We start from the raw sequence: 12,382 nt of genomic DNA on the forward strand, positions 1-12,382 counted from the left end.
ATAGGCTTAATCGTTAATCTCAATGAGATAGATGAAAAAGCTAGAGTATGTTAGGGTGGGAATATATCCACATGTTACATAATGGAGATTTTTTCCTAACATTTCCAATATCCTGGTCCTCTCAAAGGAGAGGGAGTGAGTTACCTTGTGAGCAATAACCTTTGGTCTGCATTCCATGACTGGGATATTAGTTGGGAGATTTAGTCTCTTTTTCCTTTCCAGACTTATCAGCTGTGAAGTAGTGAATTTGGTAGGTTTGTCTGCATGGCAGACTAAAATTTTCCTTTTGTGGGTTGTTCCTATAGAATCTAAGCAGATTCATTTAGGTCTCAGGTTATGGCATGCCCTCTAAATTAACCTTTATCAGTAATAAAGGTGATATTTTGATTTCTTAATGCCTTTTTCTCTTGGGCAGAGATGTAGCTGCTGTTTACTGGGCATTTTCAGACTTCCAAGACCTTTATCATGGATACATGGAGAAATACATATGTATGAAATACATATATACCCTTTCCCTGATTACAGAGTATACAAAATAATAGAATGTAGAAAATAGTCAAGGAAAATAGTCAAGTACGAAGAAACAATTGTCTTTAATGTTATCACTTAGTCCTCTGAATGTATATATACATAAAGCAGGAAATAAAATTGACTAAATCGTATATTCCTGTTATTTTCAAAATCATCAGTTTCAAAATCTGCTTAATTTTGAATACAAATACATCAGAATCTATAGTAAGACATTTAAATTTTAACACATTTTAATATTAAAAAGGATATTACAGACAACATACAAATGCCTAAAACCTTGTTCGATTTCTGACAATTTTTGTAGATATTTAAAACAAATATTCTTGAAAAAATTACATTTTTGCCACAAATGTAGCATTTATCAGCAAAGAATTAGAGTAAAAATTTTTTCAGGGGTTGGTTGGTTGGTTGTTTGTGCCAGAGACTAGCAGGGGGTATACTTGTGTTGGGGAGATCATATAGACCTGTGCTGTTCAGTACATTAGTCACTAGCCACATATGGCTATTTCAACTTAAATTTTTAGTTCCTCAGTTGCACTAGCCACATTTCAAGTTCTCAAGAGCTCCTACACATGTTTAGTGGCTACCATATAGGACAGTACAGATACAGAAATTTCCATTGTCACTAAAAGTTACAAGGGACAGAACTTGAGGTACATTATCTATGATAGAGGTGAGGAGGGTCTAAGCTGCAGCAATGACAATGAAAGGAGAGGAGGAATCTCTCCAAGATATTTGATGTGATGCAGAGTGATGAGAGGGAATGCACTTAGAATATCTTCTAGGTTTCTCCTTAGGTTCAGTGGGTAGATGGTAGAACCATTCACCAATAAAGTAAATATAGGAGAAGGAGCAGGATTGGGAAAAAGGATATGAAATCAGATTTGTAGCCAGTGAGCAAGAGGCAACCCTGAGATAGGCCATTGTTCTGAAAGGCTGCTGATTCTCATAATGTGATCTGTGGGGAGTCTGGGTGGAGACAGAATTCCAGGGAAGGAGCAGTATTTGTGAATAGGGGCTGGAACCATGTACTTGGCTCTACATGAGATCGTCAAAGGCTAGCATCAGAGTTTGGGGAGAGCTGGGATTTAGGGCTGGGTTTTCAAACTGTGAGCCTGCCATGAAATCAGCAGAATAGGTCTCGACCAGCACTAAAAAATAGTATAGAAAATATTAATATGCTTTGCATATAATTTGAGTAAAGATCTCTTCCTGAAACTTTTGTTATAAATATATTTACACTAATATATGTATACTTGGTTACAAAGTAAAACATATTTCTGCATTGTGGTCCAATTAGTTTGAACATCACTGATTTTTAAAATGAACAACACAGACTATAAGCTATATGTGAACTGGGATAGTTTTTCTTTTTCTCATCACCCAAAATCCTAGCACATAGCAGACACTCATAGTAAAGACATTATTCATGAAGGAATGAATCAATGGGTCAGAGAAGTAAGGGAAACCCAGGATGAGGGTGACTCAGAAGCTAAGGAAGGTAAGAGAAAAGAGAGAAATAACCCAGTGTCATATATCATGAATTTGGCAATATATCTCTGTGATTTCTGTGAATTGGCAGGAGCAGAAGCCAGATCAAAGAAGTAAATGGGGGCATATGTATATGTATAGCTGATTCACTTTGTTATAAAGCAGAAACTGACACACCATTGTAAAGCAATATATACTGTAACAAAGATGTTAAAAAAAAAAAGAGAAGTAAATGGGAGGTGAGGAAGTGGGGATTATACAGATGACGGTGGAGATTGAGAGATGTTTGTTTTGTATGTTTTTTATGACGGTGGAGATTGAGAGATGTTTGTTTTGTATGTTTTGTACTGAAGACGTGAAAGTTCAGTATGTGTCCAGAAGAGATTATATAGAAAACGCATGCTCTACAAATGCACTGTTCAGTAGTGTAACCACTAGCTACATGTGGCTATTTACATTAGAACTAATTAAATTAAAAATGCAATTCCTTAAACATGATAAATAAGAAAAAAATGCAATTCCTTAATAATACTAGCTCCATTTCAAGTGCTCAATGACTTCATGTAGCTAATGGCTATCCTCTTGCACAGAGCTGATGTGGAACATGTACATCATTGCAGAAAGGTCTTTTGGACAGTGCTGCTCTAGAAAAAAATTTTCATTCATATGTCTATGCTGGCTTCAATAAAATGAGCCAGTGCACAGTGCCCCCAAACTCCTCCTACCTGAAACATTATGTAAATACAGCAGAAAAACTGTTGGGGGATTATATTATGATCTATACATGATAAGATCACATTTGGTCTCAGTGAGTGACAGTTAACCCTGCGAAAGGCCAGTAAAGACATCAAGAAAGTTACTGAACCTCAGGATGTGATCTAAGAGAGTCGGGGCATTACAGAGTGCCTGGCATATTTGAAATACATTACAATATTTGGTATTTAAAAATATATGAATAAATACATTCAAGGAGGATAAGACTGTTGGAATCAGTGATTCAGAAACGATGTGTGACTTGGCAGACAGCTGTTGTGCCACAGTGCTGAGGGCTGAAACCCTGCTGCTGTGGGCTTGAGGAGTGAGTAACTGAGGCAGCCAATGCAGAGCACATGACAAACATGTTAAGGAATAGACAAGACCGTTAAATATGTCCATTTAGCAATTATTTAGAGTACCTGAAGAAAAAAGTGAAGCTTTTAATATTTTTTGAAGTGCTTGATGCAAGTTCATCAATTACTCTTGGAAGATCATTTAAACTTCAGTTGTATTGTGCATTAATTGCTGGTCACATAAACTATCTTCTGGGGTAATGCTTATATACCAAGAAAATTAAAAAAATAAATCATCATGGTAAAATGTAGATAACATGAATTATTTATATTTGGTATTACTAAAAATAAAGGTCATCTAGACCTCATTTTATAAACCATAAGGAAATAAAGAAAATGGATATTTCCTCCCTTATTCTTGATATATTTTAAATGCTTAGTTAATAATTATTAATAGAAATTTTATAATTCAGTGTCAGATAATAAAAGAAACTGGAATTACAGTAATTTTACATCACAAAACCACTACCTAACACTTAAAGCCCTGAAAATCAGAATACCAGAACCATTACTGGGAAAGCAGGTAAGATACACTGCTTATGTTTGTTTAATAAAAGGATAAAGCTCTCACCATTATAACGGTGAGGGTTTTTAATTTAATTGTGGGTTTCCTATTCTGCCTTTCCAGAAAGTCAAGCGTTTTCTTCTTCTGCAGCAATTGGACTTTCTCATCTTCTTGTCACTATTTTTTTCACCATTTCATTTTGACTGCATAGAACTCTTTTATATTGCATCACTTTGCCTGAACCTTTCTCCTTTACAAAGGAATAATAATTGGAACTGAGTTTATTTTTACGGTCAGAGAAAAAACTGGAAGCAAAGATAGGGTATTATTACTGTGAGATCATACTCTTCTTTCTTCTTCCCTTCCCTGGGGTGCTTACTAAATTGTAAGAGAACCACAGTTTAGGGGAACGGACCTGGTGAACAGTCTCAGTAGTCGCAAAACTAATGATTACAGAAAAGAGAACATGCTTTAGCCATATTACAACCATGTCATTCTGATCATATATATGCACATTTTTAAAGGTATATTAGATGAATGGCACTAGTATTCAACAGGAATGTGGGCAGTGTGGAATCATATATTGATGCTGTTGGTTGAGGCAACGACTTGAAGAGTGCACTTGGTTGTGAAGTACACTTACTTATTTAGTGTTACTTTCTGCCTGATCACTGCATTTGACCAAATACATGACAGAGTGAGAAACTATATCTTTTAGGGTCAAAGTTGGATAAAAGCTTAATTCAAACTTTTGTTACCTTCACAAATTCATTACAATATATGACTTGCAGTTTCTTTCACTATATTCTGGGAATAAAGAAAAAATTCCTTCTCATCTTAATAGGATCCATGGGGAAATTTTTTTCTGTTCTCAGTGCCAGGAAAAGCTGTGGTGTTTCTTTTTAACTTTTCTCTTTTAATGGAAACCAGGTAATGTAACTAAACTTGCCCACACTTTGGTTTGATTGCATAACTGCTCATTGCCAGATTTCCAGCCCAACTATACAATAGTCTGAATTCTTATTTATGCATTATTTAGCACTAGTCTTATCCAAAATGTGACTCTATTTAAATCACTTATTTTGTTTTCACTTTTACCTTAATTAATGTTTTTTTCCTGTCTTACAGAGTACATTAGTAAAAAGACAGTTCAAAATCTCACTTGGAATGAGGCAAGGATTACGTAAATTAATGGAGTAAAATCCCATGGTATATGTAGTGTGGATAATATTATCTAAATTATATAAAGTGCTAAATATAATGCCTTACATAGATGAATGCCCCATTAATATTTTTCCCTCCCTTCTTCTCTTGTATTCCCCACTGAGGCCAAAAGGGGAGTCTCATCTCTTTTATTCATTCAGTCATCTCAAAAACAATTATGCAACTTCAATATTATTAAGATTTCTATTCCCCTTGGAACTTTGATAATTTGGGCCAAAGACACATTTATAAAACCTGGGTGAACTCATTGGCCTCCTTACAAGCTCGGCCATTATCTTCTTATAGACACTTAATTCCTACCCCAGCACAGTCTTGGTTAAAACACTGGCCTCCATGTTGCGTAGAGGATGTATTAAAGAGTGAAACAGGGAGAATAGGGAGCTGTCTATGAGGCAATAGAAAGAATGTGAGCTTGTGTGGATAAGAGGCATATATGAGGCATATGAGAGATGCTCTTTCCTAAGACTCCAATCTTTACAACCTGACTCCTACCTCAGTTCAGGAGGACTAGGGAATGCTGTTTATTAGGATGGCTGGTTTTAAAGTTTGAAACCATCAACAAATAAGTTCTTGATTTTTTTGTCATGAGTTCTTTTCCCTTTGTGAATCATAGGAGTTAGTAGGGATTAAGCAGATAATTTTTTTAAATTCACCTCACCTTTACTGATAAAGTTAATACTGAGGAATAGATTTAGTATTAGAACCAACTATTCTACTAGTTCTTCCTACCTCCCAGGTCTGGGCTTTAAAACAGCTCACCTGAGGATTAATTTGAATATTAGCACAGACACACCCAGCACTGGTACAAGCATCACAGTTGTCCAGTGTGGAGAGAGGGAAGTGAGTGACTGATTCTACCACATATTGTCTTATGTATTAAACACATCTAATTCAGAAATGAAATTTAACCCCCATTCAGGTACTCCATAAGGAGGAGGAATAAGTAAATGGGCAAAAGAATAAGAATATTTAGGCAAGAATCTCACTTTATCAAAATCAGAAGAATGGGAATATAGAGGGCTGTGTGTGGTGACTGTAAGGCACGTATTACAGAAACATCAGCGTTCAGGGAGATTAAGAAATCCATCCAAGACTGAGAGGTTGACTTTGGGGATGGATAATTCAAACTTGGGTTATCCTGTTCCTCAACTGGGTCAACACAGGCATCAGGCAGGTCATCCTGGCAGTGAGCATCCTCATCTCCACCATCTGCCCAGAGCTGCTCAGAAGCGACCCACCCTTTTCCTTAGTTGATGACACATAAACCCAGTAGAGTATGAGTCTGTTGTTTTAATCTACTTACAGCCAGAGTTTAGGAAACCTACAAGCTCCTGACAGTTTTACTAACTAGTCTTGAATTAAACTGTCAGGGGCCTGAGCCAGTATTTTTCCCTACACTCTTCATTATGGCATGTTCAAGATAATGAGCTTGTTTACTCACAATAAGTACCTTTGGTTAGTAACTGGTGTTAAGTAGAAGAAAGGCTCTTCGTAGTCTTCTTTTCCTTTTTACTTGTTGCTGTTGCCCTAAACCAGACTCCCATTACAAAATGCTCTGCACTGGTGCCCCACATCCAGTCCTTCAAATCCCCAGGATATCCTCTCCCCACCAGTGATCTTTCTGAAACCACAGTTGAATTCTCCTTCATGAAAATGAAAGTTTTCAAGTCCCAGCAAGAACTGGGCCAGTCCTTCTTAGTTTGGTGTGTCTTGTGCCAAACACATGGCCTAGCACATATTGGCACTCAATAAATAAGTGAATGGGCATATTATTATCTATTAAAAAAATCTAAACCTTTAAACCTCTTCGATGTGTGCAGGTAACTATCTGTACAAATTCTTAACGAGATACCCAATATTCTTGCTGAGCTGATCCCAACTTATATTCCTTGCATTTGTTCATTCTTTCATTCTTGTGCTGCTAGGTTATGCTTCAAGTGCAGGGATATGATGGTAAACAAAACAGATACATTTTCTGCCCTTGAAGAGCTCATATTCTTATGAAGGACAGACAAGAAAAAAATAATAAAAATATGCCTAGGAGGCAATGCATGAAAATAAACAGAACTGAGTAAGGAGAATATTGCTGATCAGGTAAGGCCTCTCAAATAAGCAGGCATCTGAGAAAAGACATGAAGGAAATAAAGATGTAAATCATGTAAATATCACAGGGGAAAATGTTCCAGGCAACAATTCTGAGGAGGGTGTATGCTTCACCCAAGATTATGCTGGACCTTCTGTGTCACTGTAAATATTTTGGCTTTTACTCTGGGTGAAATGAAGAATGAGTGGAGAGTTTTATTCAGAGGACAGATGCAATCTGGCCTTTTTTATGGGATTACTCTGGCTGGCTGCTAGGTTGAGAAATAATATAGGTCAGAAAAGGGTGACAGGTTGGGAGATATTTTTAAGAATTTATCTTAAAAAAATTCTTAAAATTTGACAAGGGAAAAAAGATGTTTATATAAGATTATACATCATGTTTATTGTTTTACTGTTTATTACAGCTAAAATTAGAAAAATAAAACTAAATATCCAGCAATAGAGAAATGCATTCAAATCAATAGAAACCAGTCAGTAAAAATAAGGTGAAAATTTTTATGTGTCGATATACAGAAATATTGTGACTTGATGTAACTAAATAAGATAATTATAAAGAAGGATATAAACATCCTAGAGAAAAAAGCAATGGAAAAGCCTGTTTATTAAATTGTTGGAGTAGTTTTGCTCTGGCAAAATAAAATTGAAGGAGATTTTCCCTTAAGGTAAAAAAATTCTTCCGTATAATTTGTTTCATTGTATTTATTTAATTATAATACCTGGTGTATCTCATGCCTCTGGATAAGTACTTGTGGTGATGCAAAGATGGATTAGATGTGTTCTCCATTCTCAAGGAGCTTGGAGATGAATGATTTTCTTCATATAAATGACTTACCAACAAATGAAATGTAATGAATCAAAATCGGATTATGTCACCCTCCTCTACTTAGAATTTCCTCACTGTCAATATTGCCCCTAAATATTGTTCTTAGAGATTACCATACCCTTTGACATTTCCTCAGTATCAATTAATCAGTAAATCTTATTTATACCTCCTTTACAGCCCTTCAAAATTGACTTCTTCCATCTATATTCAGGTTAAATTTATTCTTCATTCCAGCACCCAAACCTTTAGTATAATTATTTCAATTTCATTATCTTCTGTAATCATGTTCAAATAGAGTTCAATAGTCAGTGATTTCCACTTCCTTTTGTTCAATATGCACTGATGTTTGTGAATGTCTTGTCTACAAAGTCATCAGTGACACACTTTTATTCATTTTGCATCAATAAATATTTGTTGCCTGAATCTTCTAGTGACTGAATAAGAAGAGGTTCTGCAGTCATTTGCCTTATGCTTTCAGACTCTATCTACACCTCCAGGTTTTGTCTCTCACACTTCTGACAGACATTATGAATACATTAAACTCAATTGTTTTGCCTACTCTACAGCCACAATTATGCTGCATTTGAAGCTTAAGACTGTAATTGTTTTTTGGTCCCCAGTCTCATTACCTTCTTACCCTTCTCAACCTCCAAATGTATGCACCATCTGTCAACTCCTAAGTACTTTCCAACAGAATCCAAAGCAGCATCCCAATATTCTCTTTCATCAGTCTCAGCAATTACATTTGTCAATTTGGGAGACTGCAATAATTTTAAGTCATATACAATCATTGTGAATTTAACAAGTAGATCAGGGAGGCAAGGGCTACTAGTTTTGCCCCTTTCCTAGTTTGTATTATTCTCTTGCAAAATTCAATTTAGTCTGTTTTATTTCCACACACTTAAAATGAAATCTTCTTCATAACCTGTTTTCCTTGCTATGCTTCTTAGCTTGCTTCAGATGCATGTCTGATGTGAGCCAAGGCATCAGCTGCTTTTTAGAAATTAAATCATTAGTCCTATTGTTTTATTTTCATCTCATGTTTTTATCCAATTACATATTTGCAAAGTTAATTTCACTTTATTAATGTGTTCAATATAGTCTGTGCAAATGATGTGAGATTTTCATATCTCCAGCCAATCCTCTCCTCATCCTTTCTTAAATCCTGAGGATGAGAGTAGAGTAGTGGAAACTCCCATCTTTGCCCTCCGGGCTCAACTCTTTTCCTCACTGGGCTATCGAACAGATTCACTGGGGATCTTCTTATTTTCCCTTGCTTCTCCTCCTAGAAATCAGGGGTATAATTCATCCAGGCTTGGTGCTTTGTCAACTTTTAATAGCTCTAATTGCCTAATTATCTGCTCAGGTGCAATTATGAAACCTCCATACTGAGCTTGTTTTCAGGGGTATGCACACTGTTACATTGCTTGAATATACAGCAGTTTGATTCTTAAACAAGGCACAGAAAATTTATCTGGTATGATACCCATTGGATAACACATTGTTCCTTGCTTTTGAGAAGTGTGTGTCTCATCATAGTGAGTAAATGGTAGAATTGATCAATCAAAAATTTTATCACAGATTAGCCTCTATGGAAATTTCTAAGGAAATTTGAGAATTTCCATCTTTATTTTGATTCTACAGACTTACTTGAGCTTTGGCAATGTGCCCCTAACTTTCTCACAACATTCTGTGAATAGCCCATCTATGAATAAAGTGGTGTGGATAACGTTGTCCACATTTGAAAAAGGAGTAAAAGTAGACTCTTCAAATACATTCTTTAACAAACAGGTTTTAGCACTTTGTATTCAAATGGACAGTGACTGAATTTTTCCCTTTGATTTCTATTTAACTTTCATTTAAACCTATTTTCAAATTCCACTAAGCTGATTACTACAAAAGCACTAGCTTATCAAAAATTATTGTTGCTAGCATTATTTCTCAGGGTCACATAGCTACAGGCTACCTAAAACTTGCCTTCTGATTAGAGATATGGAAATTAAGTTCTCATTTTCCCCCCTAAAATGTAATTGACTAGAATGAAGTGTTAGATTTCATACTTGTTACAATGATTCATTCGGTCTGGGTCTTCTTGATTACAAGGTAATTTTCAGTTTGGGTGCCATTCTTTGAATAATTACACCCACTTATAATATTGTATGATATTTAATTAAATGAAATACTCTAGAAGTATAGTTTCCTAACTCTTCTTTAAACACATTTTGACTACCCACAAGCCCAGTACATTTTTACACATACTGCATCTATTTAACAAATACATTCTGGATACATGTATGATAGGAAGTGGAAAAACGGGAGGGGAGAAAGGAATATATTTATTTTCACTGAAAGTGTAGTTCATAATGGATTGTAGGGGTTGATGGTAATGTGAAAATGCAGCCCCCTTCTTAAATTCTATAATAGCTTTTTTTTTCAAAGTGCTTTACAGCTATTAATCATTTCAATCCAATTTTATAACATGTACCTTTGCAACTACCAAATACATGAGAGCAGAATCAGAGAGGGAGCTATGCTGGACCCGGGCTAATGTGCCACTATCTACTTGATGGCATAGAATTCTGACTGTGTAGCTAGGGTAGCTCCACAGCATAATCAGAGCTTCCTTGATGGTTATATTAGTTTTCTCTTGCTGCATAACAAATTTATCACAAACTCAGCAGTTAAAATAGCACCCACTTTTTTATCTCACTGTTTGTTTGGCTCAGGAGTCTGGGCTTGGGTTTAGCTGGGTTCTCTGCTCAGGGTCTCCCAAGGTTGCAATAAAGATACCATCTTTTCTGAAGTATGGAGCCCTCATTTGCGCTCGCATAGTTTTGGGCAGAATTTAGTTCCTTGTGGCTCTAGGACTGAGGCTCTTTAGCTCCTATAGGCTGTCCATTGTGCTCTCCTATGTGGCTTTCTCCATAAGTAGTTCACATCATAGCTATTTGCTTCTTTAAGGCTAGAAGGAAAACATCTCTGCTGCTTTGAGTCTCTTCCTTCAAAGAAGGTCTGGATCCTTTTTTAAAGGACTCACCTGATTAGACTAGGCTGATCCAGGATAATCTCCCTTTTGATTAGCTCAAAGTCAACATATTAGAGAATTTAATTACATCTGCAAAATCCCTTCACCTTTGCCATATTCTATTGGTTAGAAGTAAGTCACAGATTCTATCTGCATTCAAAGAAAAGGGATTGTACAGAGGTATGGATAACGGGATAGAAATCACAGGGACCGTCTTAGAATTCTGCCTACCACAGTGGGATTAGAACTGAACCAATTCTCTGTTCACCTTGATTTCTAATCATTACTCCTCATAATTTTCTACTCAGTGCATCCAAAGCTATTAAGTTGTTGAATCTTTCTATAAGCAAGGTGTGATGCGTACTCTAGGGATACAAAAATGAGAAGATCCCAATTCACACTTCAAAAGGAATCAGTTTAGTAAAGAAGAGAGAGAGCAAACACCATCCTTCAAAATGTAATATAACTCAAACTGTGCTCCATTATCAAGGCTCAAAAATAATATTGTAAAAATTATGAGGAGAGAGGTGATATCGGATTGAACAATGTGTGGATCACTTCATAAATTACATGTAGCCATATAGATAGTTGCTACCTTAAGTTCCCATAACTAAACAGAACAGGAGACAAAGCATGGACTTAAAAAGATCCATCTTTAGTGACTAGATAATATAAGGGGGAAGATTTTAGTTTATTAGCCACTTTATCTGAGTAAGAAAGAACTGCCAATCAGAGATGTCTGTAAATGGAAATGCACATATTGAGGAGCAATAAATTTGATTTCTTGAAATTAGTCATAGGACTGAATCCCCACTTCTCAGTAATGATAAACACAAAGATTTCTTAATGAGGTTATGTTTTAATTTGCTACACATGGAATTCTTTCCCACACATTTTGTGAATTTGATATTGTAGGGAAAAAAATCTGTTCTGTTGACGCAATATGACGCAAAACTTTTATCCTTCCATCCCCTGTTCCTGCTGCTGTTCTAATCATTTTTACTATTCTGTACATTTTAATTATATTTTTATTTTATTCTAATACTCCTTTAAATTTAAAAGACTGATTCTATTTTTCTATCTAGGAAAATGGATCTATAAACTCTCAAAGTTTGTGCATTTTAAAAAATGAACAACCACAGTAACCAAGATATGGAATCATGGGGAGGGGAAAAGTTTTAAAAATAACCTATGAAGACACTGTAGTCTTTCAGATCAGATTATGTTTCTTACCTTTTTCTACAACATCTTGGAAAATTTTCAGGAAATTTTCAGTTTAATAGATACATATTTTAAGTAAATTAAATTAAAATAAAGTTAAATAAAGGATAATTTTGGAAAAGGGTAAATATTTCTAACTATAAGAATTAGAAGTTGTACATAAATAATTCTCTAATATAAGCAGTTAGCCTATTTAGAAAGTATTCTACCTTGTCATTGCTGGTGCCTCCTTGACTCACAAAACTCTTCATATCTGAAAAATGATTGTCCATACCTACTCTTCACTTTAGGTCATGATATGAGGGGAAATACTGCATAGAGTGGGATCTTACAGCTGCCCCCTCAAGCAT

This window comes from Eubalaena glacialis, chromosome 4, assembly GCF_028564815.1.
Source record: "Eubalaena glacialis isolate mEubGla1 chromosome 4, mEubGla1.1.hap2.+ XY, whole genome shotgun sequence".
NCBI classification, from domain to species: domain Eukaryota; kingdom Metazoa; phylum Chordata; class Mammalia; order Artiodactyla; family Balaenidae; genus Eubalaena; species Eubalaena glacialis.